The 13,384-nt window shown below is 44.8% G+C and overlaps 2 non-coding genes across 2 annotated transcripts; both read left to right on the top strand.

Moving 5' to 3' along the window:
- Window positions 1-603: 603 nt before the first annotated feature.
- Window positions 604-676, top strand: TRNAV-CAC. Its single transcript has one exon. It is a non-coding gene; the product is annotated as a tRNA-Val (tRNA).
- A 526-nt stretch (window positions 677-1,202) lies between these two features.
- On the top strand, window positions 1,203-1,275 carry TRNAV-AAC. Its single transcript has one exon. It is a non-coding gene; the product is annotated as a tRNA-Val (tRNA).
- Window positions 1,276-13,384: the final 12,109 nt, after the last annotated feature.

The raw sequence follows: 13,384 nt of genomic DNA, 5'->3' as shown, positions 1-13,384 counted from the left end.
AGAAGGGCCATCAGCACAGGGAAACCTTGATTGTCTGTATCATGGTGCACACCTATAAATTACTTTAAATATATGGATATGTATAATATACATATGAAAGCTTTGATTCTTGTGAAAAATGCGTTAATATTCAGCAGCAGAACTGACCCCTTCTCTTTCACTTGGGGTTTATCATGAAGGAACCCAACCTAAAACCAAATCAGATTAAATGCGTGATTGGAGCATAAAGGCGTTGTCTCTGGACGGGGCAGCAGAAGTAAGTGGCTTGGGTTTTTTTTGTTCTTTTCCAGAAAAAGATGAGGCTGCTTCTGCCAGGTTTTGAGCCGAGGACCTTTTTTGGGGTGTGAGACTAATGTGTGACTGAGCGTGCAAACCCCTTGCAGGCAGCCAGGCAGCTCTGTGCTTCGGGTGATGCTCCACAAGCTGGAGAGCAACAGGCAGAGAAAACGGGCTAAAAGCAAGTGAGTTTGGGGTCTGAGTTGGGGGGAGCAACATGGGAAAGGGGTGCATTTCCCAGAGGGGTTTAGGGTGCTTGGGAGCCCCCACTGAGGGGAATGAGGTTCATCCTGTTGGAGAGATGGTGCACAAACCCAAAGTCACCCTGTTTCTGTAGTGTAGTGGTTATCACATTCGCCTCACACGCGAAAGGTCCCCGGTTCGAAACCGGGCAGAAACACCAGTTTTATGTTATTTTCCCTCCCTGCTGTGCAGATATTAAAGTAGTTGAATCATTCTATGTGGGGTCGGTGACACTGGAGTGTCATTTATCTCTGGTTTGGCCAGCTGGAGAAGGGGACCTTGGCCATGCCCCTTGCAAAGCAATGGCTGGAGACTCCTACTCCTTTCTGGGGTATCTCTGGGGAAGCCATCTTCATGCTGCATTTCTTCCCTTAAAAAACAGTTTTCATTGGGGAATTCTCTCCACCTGTCAAAAGCAGCATGGTTTGGTTTTCCCTTGGTTGTGTCCATTGTTTTGAGCACTCTCAAGAGATCATGAAGAAGGGTGGCCTGGATGGGTGTTGGCAAAGTATGTTTTTGTGGTTGGTGCTTTTGGAAGATGAAGGATAAAAAAGAAGTAGTGGAAGAAAGGGAAAAAAAGGGCAAATGGAGGTGGGGAGCATCACTGGGAATGGGAAAAAATCAGTGAAACAACCTATTTTCTGAATTCCGACAAATATGACCTCCAGGAGGAGCATGTCCAGGTTTCTGTAGTGTAGTGGTTATCACATTCGCCTAACACGCGAAAGGTCCCTGGTTCGAAACCAGGCAGAAACAGAGCTTTTAGGGTTTTTTCCCCCGTCCTCTGTAGGTGTGTATCTCCCTCTCCAGACTGCAGGACTGGTAAAGTGAGTGAAGCATCAGGGTTCCTGAGCTAAACATGGTGCAATTTTCAAAAAAACCCCAGGAAACTCAAAGTTTCTTCAGGCCACTTTCTCATGGAACTAGAAATGCCTCCTTGTGCCAAAACCAAGATGAATAATCCCCATTTCCAAAAAGAGTACTTTTTCCACCCCTCTCTGCAATGTACTTATACAGGACACCCATGTGCTCTTTGAGATGTAATTTAACACTTACCATGCGCTCTTACTGTACTGGGGTCCACTGGTGCGCATCCAGTGCCCCATGTTGTGCCAAGGAACCAGCCCAGACCCTGACTGAACACACCCGTGTCCTGGCTGCTCTCCCTGGGGTGGCATCTCGCCAGCCCAGCTCCTGGCAGGCAGCTGGAGGATCTCCCCAGCCAAGCAGAGTTTCAGATGAGCGTTTCAACCCAAAACAAATGTCTCCTGGCCAAAAGTTTCTGACCTTATCAAATCTGAAGGAGCGTCTTAAACCCACTCTAATTCTGTGCTTTTGTGTTCAACTGCATCTTCTGATCGTCCTTGGGGGCCTGAGGTCCAAGTCCCCATGAGGGCTGAGCTGTGTGATGGTAGGAATGAATGTCTGCATGTGTACGCCCGTGCGTGTATGTGTGAGATGTCCCCATGTCCTTTTAAGTGCTTACTGAGGACATGCAGTGGCTCCTCAGAAGCCTGTTCCTAGGCAATTTCCCAGTTTTCCCACTCCCAGCTACTACAGATGCAATTCTGAGGAGAGGCTCATGTCAGGATCCTCATTTTAGACTGATCTTGTGTGTCTAAGTGTGCCAAGCACATCTTACAGCTGCGCCCCTGCCCAATAGAGAAGCCACAGGGGACCCTCCTCTCCCTCACAGACTAAAGGCAAGGGCACAGCTCGGGAGGCTTTATTTCTTCCTTGACTGGTTTCCTGTAGCAGCTTCTCCTTCATCAACTGAGTGTGTGACCCCTCTAAGGAGCACTCCAGCCCACAGGGTTGATACAAGGACCTGAATCACCTCTATTCCCTATATCCCTCTTACTCCTCCACTGAGCTCCCACCCAAAATCTCCTCATGAGACAGTGTGACCTTGGTGATACCAACACATTGCCCAAACTCATCGAAACCCCGGTACCAATCCTGCCTGCAGCCTGGGGACACTTGGTGGTTTCAGTGGTCCTAGAGAGGGGTGTGTGTGTGTGTGTGTGCGTGCACGCGTCTTCTCCGGTGTGGAGCAGTTTGGTTTGAGAAGGAATCTAACTTGGTTTGCCTTGCAGAAAAAAATAACCATGAACCACATGCTGCCATATATACCACAGAGGGTGCTTTTGAGGGACTCCAGGGGACCAGGCACCACGGCAGAGGAAGGGACAGCATCAGCCCAGAGCACCAGAGTGCAGAAGGGGGCTCATGAGTGTGAGCATTTAATATCTCGCACTACAAAAGCCACATCAGTAACGTGAGCATTGCAATAAAAAAGGGCTGATTTGGTGAAGAGGGAGGAGGGTGAGGCTGAGAGGGGAGAGGGTGTGGACCTGAGATCAACCTTGTTCCCAGCATCAGTTCTATCTAGGGCTCCCTGGCTCCTCCCAGGTCTGTAAAAGCAGGTCCAGAGGTTGGGAGTGGGTTGTGGCAGATGCAGGAGAAGGAGCTGTTTGGTGGAAATGAGTGAAACTCTCGTGGGACTGGCTGAAAGGTAAACTGGCGGACACCCCAACTGAGGGGCTAGCTCCTCCTTGCAGGGAGGGTGAGAAGGTAAGTGGCAACCACGTGTCACGTATGACAGTGGCAGCAAGGACTCTCAGCTAACAGATCAGGCAGGACCAAGCCCTGGTTCTTGTTGTCTCAGCCCACCTCAGGGTGTCCACTGCTAGGGACACACAGGGAACATGTCTGAGAAGGCTGTTGCTTGAGCCACCCATGGCCCAGCAAACTTCAGTGTCCAGAGCTGATCTCTGCAGATTTGTCCTCCTGACTCAGAGGTCAGGTGTGAGGTATTAGACATGAGATAACTTGCCATTTTTGCAGATGGTGGCTGAGAAACAGGATTTTAGTTCCATGCTAAAAAGCCCCTCAGAGCTGTTCATGGAGAGGGTCATCCAACATGGTTTCTCCCCGGTGGGAGGATCCCTTCCTTTCTACCGCTCGTGGGTCAGAGGACTGTGGGGACAGTTGTTCTTCATGCCATCATGGCAAATGAAGAAGACAATTGTTTTGTATGTGGTGCATGCAGCAGAAAACAAAAGGACAAAATGGCTCTAATTTTCACAAGGACAAAGTTACGATAGGGTACCTTGGTCTCACCTTGGGGCGCTCGGTCTGCTCCAAAGCTAAAGTAAACCTTACAAGCAGTTTGTAATATGCGACCTGGAAACAAAATTACACGCTTTTCCAGATCAAATATGGTTTTGGTTAAGTGGGAGCAGTATTTGGGCAGTGACAGGAGCTCAGTGCAGGTCTGCACGTCCAGTTCTGGTTTGTACAATAACTCTCACTCTCAGCCTTAGCAGCCTGAGCTTGGCAAAGTCCGTGCCCTGGGTTTTATACCACTTCTGCTGCAGTGGTTTGCAGCAAGGTTTTCTGTATTCTTATGGCATTGGCTCATGCGTGGCTTGGGAGTGAGTTAGGTATGGATTGACTACTCAATGTTTTCAATCATAGTCATCAGACTGGTGATATTGCAACTCAGTGGTGACTTGGTACTGGGGCGAAAAGCATAGTGAAGGTATGGAAAGTTAAGAATGACATCTAGTATGCAAATGGCAGGGCTGAAAGGACAAAGCTGAAGGGTAGAACTGCTCACATCTTCAGTAACTTTTAAAATACAAACTGGAGTTTGTTAACAAAATTTGCTCCATTTTAAAAGTTTGCTTTTAAAAGTTGCTGAAGCGTAGCGCTGTGCCTGTTTCATTCAGCAACATCTCCGTTGCACACAGTGCCTGGGGAATTTTGACCATGTCAGCTTTGGACCTGCAGGAAAAATCATTAGTGAACAGCATGACCCATGAGCTGGTGTTCTTTGCCACCGTTCAACACAGTAATGAGTAGCTTTTAGGGCTGTTTTCTTAATGTGCTTGTTGTAATGATCGAGGAAAAAATGTTTATTGAAACTAGAGGGCTGAGGACTAGTCCTTGTCAGGAAGGGGAAATCCAGGGGGAATGAGACCCTTCAGAGTGAGCGCAGATCCCACTGCTCCCGAGGAGCACTTCGCTCCTTCAGAGTCTGAACTGACAGGCAGAATACATTTCTGATATTTGGAGGGGGGCGACAAGGTCTGAGCAAGTGAAATGTCTTGTTTTCATAGACTTAGTGCAGAGCAGCTTAAATTTGGAAGAATGGGAAGTCATTCATTTTACCTCTGAGCGGCATCTCAGACGCCAGCACCCCAGACTTCCAGGCATCTGGCCCCAACATCAAATACTGCTGATGTTCAGACTTGACAATGACCTTAACGCAATAAAGTCCTTGGCTGATCTTGCAGACAGCTGCCAGCAGGACTCATGCCACGCTGCATCAGAGCTAAAAAGGGTCTGCATCGACCTTCCCTGCCGTCCGGAGAAAAAGAAACGCACAAAGACACCTGCCACATTCTTTTGTCTTTTTTTTTTTTTTTTTTAATTATTCCTTCATATTCAAACTTCACAAACAGTGTGAACTTGTACAATACCTCAGAAAGTGAAACTTACAAAAAAAGTGCTGGTAACATTAAAAAAAAAACAAAAAACAAACATCATTCTTAGCAACATCAATTACTCTTCCACACAAAACAGAAACCTTGTAAAATTTATTTCCGTATTTTTTTAAGGCGTAATACTTCCGTATAAAGTATATGCAAGAGATAAAACTTCACAGTATTCCAAAATGTCACAATAATAATAATAATAATATAGTATAATGAAGCGCTACAGTTAATTTTCTTTTTTTATTTTTTTTTCCTGTTTTAAATAACAAATACAAGTCACAGGTAAATATACGTGAGAAAAATACGAGGCTAATATTAAATGGCAGGTAAGGATACTCTCACTGTAAGAAAAAACTGGCAGGATGTGTGTATTTATTCTATATTTTAAAGCACTTGATAGAAAAGGCGTATGCAAGGTTTATTTTTTTTTTAAAACAATTTTCTATTTGCTTGTTTTTGATAACTGACATACCATTTACAGAGTATAATGAGAGAAAAAAAAGGAACTTAACCCCTCAAAACTTTTGACCTGCTCTTCACATCGTCACAAACCATGTTTCTCGAGAGATGCCTGTACAGCGGGGGGGGTGTGTGTGTGTGTATGGGTGTGTGTGTGCAGGCGGCAGCACGCGTGGGTGTGCGGATGGGTGTACGACCACAGCCACACGCATCGGTACCGACGGAGACCGGTCTCCTGCGGCGGATCTCCGCCACTCTGGGGCCAAATCCTGAAGCCTCTGTGCCGGCAAGACATCCACCGAGGGCGGCGGCGGCAGTTGCCTGCATAAAGACCCCAGGATTTAGGCTTGGGGGCAGCTTCCCATTCACTCAGCATCGAATGACTGTTGGGAATTTCTTTGTCCCCCAAGGAGAAAAATGTCCCGCTTTACTTTTTCACATCCGCACACAAGAGAGCGCGCTCTCCCCTGCACCATTTACCTTTACTTCTTTCCCCACCACCCCTCCACACAACAGAGCAAAGACCGTCCAAGAATTTTTCCGCCCTGGGGTTCAAGCCGGTGCCTCAGGGATGGGAAGGTGGATGGAGGCCCCGCTCCGCCCCAGGGGGCTGCGCGCTCAGGTGTGCGTGTGTAGCGTTTGGCGGGATGGCCCGTACCCTCGCCCCCACCCCGTGCCCTCGCCTGTAGGTGCCAACAGCCAGCCGCTCAGCCCACGGGTAACAAAAAGACAGCAGATAGCATTAACACATCAGTAAGGTGCTCAAAGAAAAAAAGGCGGCTCCCACTCCTGGAATGGGAAGCCACGTAAGGTGCTCCAAAAAAGTTTGTTGTTTTTTTTTTTTCTTTCTTTTTTTTTTTATTTTTACGCTTTTTTTTTTTTTTTTTCAGTTTCAGACATTTTAAAAAAAGGACTGATTGAGCATGTGGTACGTGAGAGCAAGGCCGAGAGTTTTGAGACTTCTGACATCCTCCATAAACAAGAACTTTCTCAGGGCAGGATGCATTTCTGTTTGTTTGCTTCTTTTTTTTTTTTTATTTGTTGTGGTGAATCCGTTTAGATGTAATTTTTTTTTCATATAAAACAAAGAAAAGTAACAAACCAACCCAATGTGAGAATTAGTGTAAAAGTCAAACTGCGTTATTGGGCTGAGTTTTTGTCTTTTGTCTTTTGTTTTTTTTTTTTTTTTTTTGCCCGTTCATTCAGTTAGCACCGTTCCTTTTTATTCCGGTTACAACCCAATTCCTTCTGTAATTATTGAACATACAGAAAGGACCAAACAGTTGTTTTTATTTTTTGTGTTCTGTTTCAAGAGCCCAACCGCAATTCCTCTGCTGCTGCTGTGTTTGTGTAGCATCTGGTTTCATGAGCTTAAGGAGAAAGGTTAGTCTGCTGATATTTAAGGTTGACGTGTGTGTTTGTATGCATACACATTGTTCTATACATACACACTGCATGGAGTACATTTGAACTGGAGATAAAGTGAACTGGGTTCAAACACATATGCACTATCTTCCCCTATGTATTTGAAACAGTCTGGAGCTTTGATTTGATTTTTTTTTTTTTTAAAGTGCATTTAAAGCAAAATAACTGGCATTCACATACCCCATGGAAAACACGATAGCAGTGGAAAGCTTGACTATGCTAAACTCCTCAGACTTGACAATGCTAAAAGCAAATGGGGCAGTGACAGGCCTCGGTGTAGGCAGCTATTCTTGGGCAGCACCATTGGCAAGGAGGGAAGGCAGGAGGTGGTGGAAGGGAAATTGCTTTAGAGGTTGAATATTTGAACTATTTTCAATTCCGACATAGCTGTGTCATTCCCAATACAGCTTTCTTTACAGTGATTAATGACCTCTGTTACAGATGTACACGTCTGACTCTCCCTAGTTCTGTCTTTCATCAATACTTTCTGTGTGTCCCCCAAGTGCCAGCATCTATTAGGAATAAGGCACTGTTGAAATTACAGTTTTATAAAAGATGCAAAATAATCCAACCCTAACAATCCCCACCGCCTGCACTCCTCTCCTCTCCCTCCCCCCCCGTTTTGTGGGGGAAATATTGCATGTGAGAGAGTTTATTCTTATGTTCTTTTAAGTGTGTCAAAAGTAGGCCTTGGACAAATGTCTTTAGTCCATCAGCACCAAAGGTGGGTCGGAATGCACTCTTTCTCTCTGTATACATGCACACATGCAGGCTGCTAATGGGGAGCGGGAATAAATACTGCAGTTCCCCTGCTGCTCCTCCCTGGCTCTAGAGCCCAGCCTAAAGAAAAAATTTCCAGTCCCCCATCCACAACATTTTCATTTACTGGATCATTTATGGAAGTGATCACGGAATTTTTCATCCCCACCACCCAGGTTTTACAGGTGGATTTCTGAAAGGGTAAACTCCTAGAAAGCCTGCGTGGAGCTCCCTGCTGTGCGGAGGAACAGGGCTGGTGGGCGCCCAGCCTCCCGCTTGCCCACCCGGTGGACGCTATGGAGGGGGGCTGCTTTGCGCTGATTCGTAACATCAGAAAAGCCTCTACAGCACAGCTGGCTCCTCGCTGGAGTCAGGGATGATGACTGTGCAGTGGACAAGTGGGCAGGGAAGCCGGGCGGCAGTTGGGTCCCTGTCTTCTTAAGTGGACCTCCTTTGCCCACGAGCAGCTGTGGATTGCAAGCCGCTTTTCCATTATGCCAACACGCTGTCTTCCCTCCCTGGTTTTGACCTGGGAATAAGCCATGTTTCAGTAACTAGGTGGGGTTTATTGGCCCTAAAAATACTGCACTCAGCCCATCATAACACGCATTTGTTGTGGCAGCTGGTATATCCTTCTCCTGCTAAAATGCTGAAAACGATCCATCAACTACCTTCCCTGAGCCAGGATGCCACTGGCTCCTCTCACCTTTCACCAAAGGCTCGGGCTGCCTTGTAAAGCAGAGAATATAGTCGAAAGTAAGAAAAGCAAGCAGACAGTAGGGGTTATAGTGAAGAAAGCATGAGACCAGACAGTCTAGCATTTAAGCTCTAGGCTGGTCAGTTTAGCCACCATCGTTAAAACGGACTGAGATTAAAGGAGTCTAAACTGCTACGGACTGGGTTTTTACAAGTGACACAAACCTCGGGCGGGAATTGAGTTGCCTTTTTTCCTTTAAGTGGTTTAAAAGTCACCTTGATAAGGCCACAAACTGCATTTGTCTTGTCAATGTAACTGCTTGCAAATGGCATGAACTGAAATCAAGTGAGCACTTCACTCAGCCAGGATTGGAATGGGAGAGAAGAGCCACCCCATGCCCACCAGGACTGCTCTGTAGGAGAGAGGAGCGTCTGAGGAGGTGGTGGTCGAGGGTGTCTCCTTGGAAAGACCTGCTACGTGTGGAAAGGGAAAGGAGCTAACAGCAACTCTCCGCTCCCCTTCCCCTCACCACCACCTTGCTGTTTTGCTGGACACCTATAGACAAATAGCACTTCTGAAGAGCCTCCTCCTGCGTCCCTCACACGTGTAAGTTGGGGAAGGGGAGGAGGTTGGTATAATTACAAAAGGGGAAAAAGAAGGCACATGATTTTACTCAGTCCTGACTGAACCCACATTTTGAAAGCAAGGGCAGTTTAGGTGGAGGGCAAAAAGGTGCTCAGTGGAGCGGGTGCTCACTGAGAAGAAATCTCAGGGCAAAGGAAGAGGAAGAATAAAAAGGAAAGGCAGGAGAAATGAAGGCCACATTCAGCTTTCTGTCTGCTTGACAGTCTCAAGATTTGGCTGCATTATCGTCCAGGAAGGAAAAGAGTCTGGTTGGTCACGATTGTAGCCCAGTTACATATCTCCAGTTTTTGTTATGGCTGTTGGTGCCTCCCTCCTTCCCTTTTCTCGGGTCCCATGAGTGCCTGGAGCATTGCTTTCATCTTTTTAAGCCTGTTATTCAAAAATCGAGAACATGGTACCTCTCTTTGGTTGCCCTCAGCCTCTACTTCTCCTCAAATCCAGAACCAGTGACCAAACTGAGCACTGCTCCCTTCTGGTCATGCCCACTGTTAGGGTGCCAAAAAGGCTTGATTAGTGACTGAAAACACAAACTGTCCTCACGGTTCAGTTTGGTTGGGGAGTTGGTCACAAAAGCCACCAGCTGGATGACAGGCAAACAAGGGGAGCTGTTGACTGAGAAACTGGGATGTCATTTACAGAGGTCATCATGAGCACCGCAGCTCCCAGTCACTTAACCCCTTGTGCACCGCCACGTCTAGGTACCACGAGGTTTTTTTTTCCTCCACCAGTGACTGTAAGCCTTTCTCATTCCTGTGGTAGAAGGGAGAAGATGTAGAGCTGATGGCCCAGCTTTGGGATTCCAAAACACTGTTTTGCATTTTTCCTTCAAGTCTCTACATCAAAAATGCATTTAGTTTCTCTCTCCCCCTCCTACAACTCTTCCCTCCCGCCTCCCCCCACCAATTTGCTCAGGAAATCATAAGGCAGAGTAATGAGAAGTAGGATCACCAACAGCTCTATGAAGACACAGGGTGGTAAAATGCTTCCACACAAACTCACAGTCCAGTGTTTGTGACATTTCATAAATAACTTTTTTTTTAAAAAAAAGAATAACACAAGAACAATCCCTTTACTTACTCATCTGAAACAAAATAAACAGCAGTGGCTACAAACTTCTTCTTGTAACAATTACAAAAAAACTCCCAACAATACAATCCCCCAACTTTTAACACGTGCCTTGAATGTTTTTTTTTTTTTTTATTTTAAACCTCAAAACTGCAGCATATCCTTAAGGGCAAACTTTTCAATTAGTTTTTTCTTTCTTTTCTTTTTTTTTAAATAATGTGTTCACCAAAAAGAAAAAAAAATCCACAAAACAGTCTTGTACCAAGAAAATGCATTCAAAAATAGAAAATACTACACAACAAAAATATGTACCCTTCCTTTCCAAAAGAGTCTTCACAAAAATGTAGAAAAATGTCAACCATTTTTTTCCTTTCCTGAACACTTAACTTTCAACCTAGGGCACAATTATTTATTGACTTATAATGTCTGTTTTTGCATAAAATATGGAAGATACAAACCAACTATCAGGACTGTGAAGTTACAAACAATATCTCATTATTCTCCCCACCCCACATTCCCTCCTTAGAAAACAAAACAGAGAAAGCCAATGTTTCAACAACTGATTGAATGCCGTGTTAGGCTAGAAAAAACCATCAGCCGATATGGGGATTCAAAGATGCTGGCATAACAGGAAAATCATCTGCCTTTTAAAATGTATGCTCTTTGCATTTACCTCAACCCAAGTCTTTGTCCCACTGTACTCAAATGACCAGGCACTATGGAGACAGGACGCTGCCGGGCACAAAAAGATCCGGGAAGAATTTGGGGCAATGAGCCCGGGGATCACACACGGGTGTGCGCACGCCTGCGGTGTTTCACTCGCTAAAGAACTGTTGCCATTTTGAAAGACAGAGAAGATGTTTCCTTATGCCTTAAAAGTGCAAGGGCCATTTCTGGATCATAGTAGTTAAATACGCAAAAGTTTTACTACGCTTAATAGTCAAGTCCATTTTTCTGGCAAAGGCAGGCTCTTCAACCAGAGTTAGATCGTATCAGTTCACGGCTGGGAGTGGGTAACAGCTGAAAGCTGGTAGGCAAAAAGTGTCACACCAAGGTGCATCCAGAGCTCATGTATTCAGTGGGAAAGTGTTTTGCCTTCCATGAGCAACATTCAAGGGGTATTATGCGATTAACACAGCCAAAAGACCAACTGTTTCAACAGCAATAAAATCTAGCAGTGGGGACTTAGGTACTATGGGGAAGGCAGCTGTATCTTGCACGCATGTGGTTAAATCCATCCTTTGTGCACCTCCTTTGACTTCACTGCAAGTAAATCTGCTTGCACCAGGGATGAATTTGCCCCATGTGGTTCTGGATTTTATGACTGTCGGCCATTTAGGAGCCTGACCCTGCAAAATACTGTGCTAAAATACTCCAGATTGCAGAGTTAGGATCAAAGAGGCTTCTCTCCTCTTTTGTTTGAAATTGTTTTTTTCAGGGGTTTGTGTTTGTTTTTGTTTGTGTTTTTTTTTTCCCTAGCATACCTGTTACAGGATGCTTCCATAGTAAGAAAGAAGAGGGGAGCTTTTTCTTAGCCTTTTCCACTGTGTGGCTGTGTGTTTTCCTTTTTTTCAAATGGCAAAATGTGTTTGTGTTTACTTCCAGTGCATTTTTTTCTCAAAAACTCAAAACAAAAAGGAAACATTACTTTTCCCATCCTTCAAAAGGAAAACAAACCCAAAACAGACTGATAAAGTACAATACAATAAAAATCAGCCATTATAAAAGACAACATGATGTGCAACAGCAATACCAAAGAAACAAAAATAAAATATATATATATATATATATATTAGGATACAAGTACGAATGAGCCAAGAAAGCTATCTAACCCCACTACCGGATGATTGGTAAGCATTGGTTAAGAAATAGGTAAGGCTATTCTGAGATTTCTAACTTAACACAGTTAACCACTGCTTCTCTCACACCTTTGCTTCCTAAATTTTTCACCTTTCACTCACTGGTCTTTTATGTCTTGAAACGTTTTTTTTTTCCTTTTCGTATTTTTTGGTCTACAGTAGAATTGCATGTTAATAACAACAGCAAAACAAAACTCAAGCTTGTTGTGAGAGTAAGTTGGTGCCACATCCGTGATGCAGAAGAGAGAAGACAGACAACAGAACAACTGCATTCAGTTTTTCACACACAAAGCATATTTGAGGGCAACAGCATAGTTGATCAAAACAAGTTTGGAGGGGCAAGCAGCAGAAGCTGTAGGTTCATAACTAGACCAGCAACCAGAGCCTGGCCTCTTGCCTTTACAGCTGTCCTCGAGGACAACAGTAGCTCAGTTGCCACGTGGCTTTGCCATTCTTGTCATCTGGAGCAACAGCTGACCCGCCATCTACTCACCACTAATTGCACTCCTGGTTCAATGGAAAACCCAAAGGAAAAGGAAAGGTAAAAGGCTCCTAGCTGGAGCCAAGGCTATCTCTTCTTGGTCACCTTGGCTGATGGGACAAACCACCAGCCAGTGCGACTAGGATCAATGAGGGAGGGCACCTGGCTGGTAGGCCATTTGGGAGCAGTCTTGAAGCAAATTCAGACTGTCTAAGGTGACGTGACAGATTGTTTAGCTTCCTCCATCAGGGAAAAAGTGATGAACACTGACAGATTACTCTGGGATCATTCCATTAGCATAAACTCTCTTAGTTTAGCAGGGATGAGAAAGCATATGGTCTCTATTGCTTTCGAATTGCCTTTGCAAATGTCAGCATCACCAGCCACCAGAGTTGCGTTCTCTACAAACTTGTCTATAGCACTGTGATTGAAGCTCCATCATGATTCCTGGCATTTTCTTTTTTTCCATGGAACTTCTGAAACATAACATTTTCCTCAAGGGTAAGCTCTAAAATTACCATAATGTTGAAAATATCACTAGCATCTTATTGAACTATAACTATGCCACATAGTCCCAGCAAAAACTCAAGCTGATCCTCAGTAGTGCTTGTCAATGTTGAGGAAAAGAACGTACAGAAACAAGATGATCAAAAAGTACACGGAAGTTCTGTTTTGGATCTAGCCCATAGGCCAAAGCAATTTTCATTCAAAAGAAAAGGTGCAACAATGAAGCAGGATGACAAATGGAAGAGAATTATGGAAGTTAGTGTTTCTCCATCTGGAGAAAAAAACAGGGCATTAAGTTACGCGGCATCTCTAGTCAGCAACATATGTTTTGGCTTCTTAAAATAAACCTCAAGTTATCCTTGGTTTCTCAGTCAAGCACTGTCTACATGGGGCTTTAGTACCACGCTGAAAAAAAAATGAGTTTGTGCTATATTTAAAAGCAGTTCCAGTTAAACTAGTTTCAAAC

This window comes from Charadrius vociferus, unplaced genomic scaffold (assembly GCF_000708025.1).
Source record: "Charadrius vociferus isolate BGI_N301 unplaced genomic scaffold, ASM70802v2 scaffold162, whole genome shotgun sequence".
Taxonomy (NCBI): Eukaryota; Metazoa; Chordata; class Aves; order Charadriiformes; family Charadriidae; genus Charadrius; species Charadrius vociferus.
Note: the sequence above shows the minus strand (reverse complement) of the source record. Positions and strands in the feature narration are given on the sequence as shown.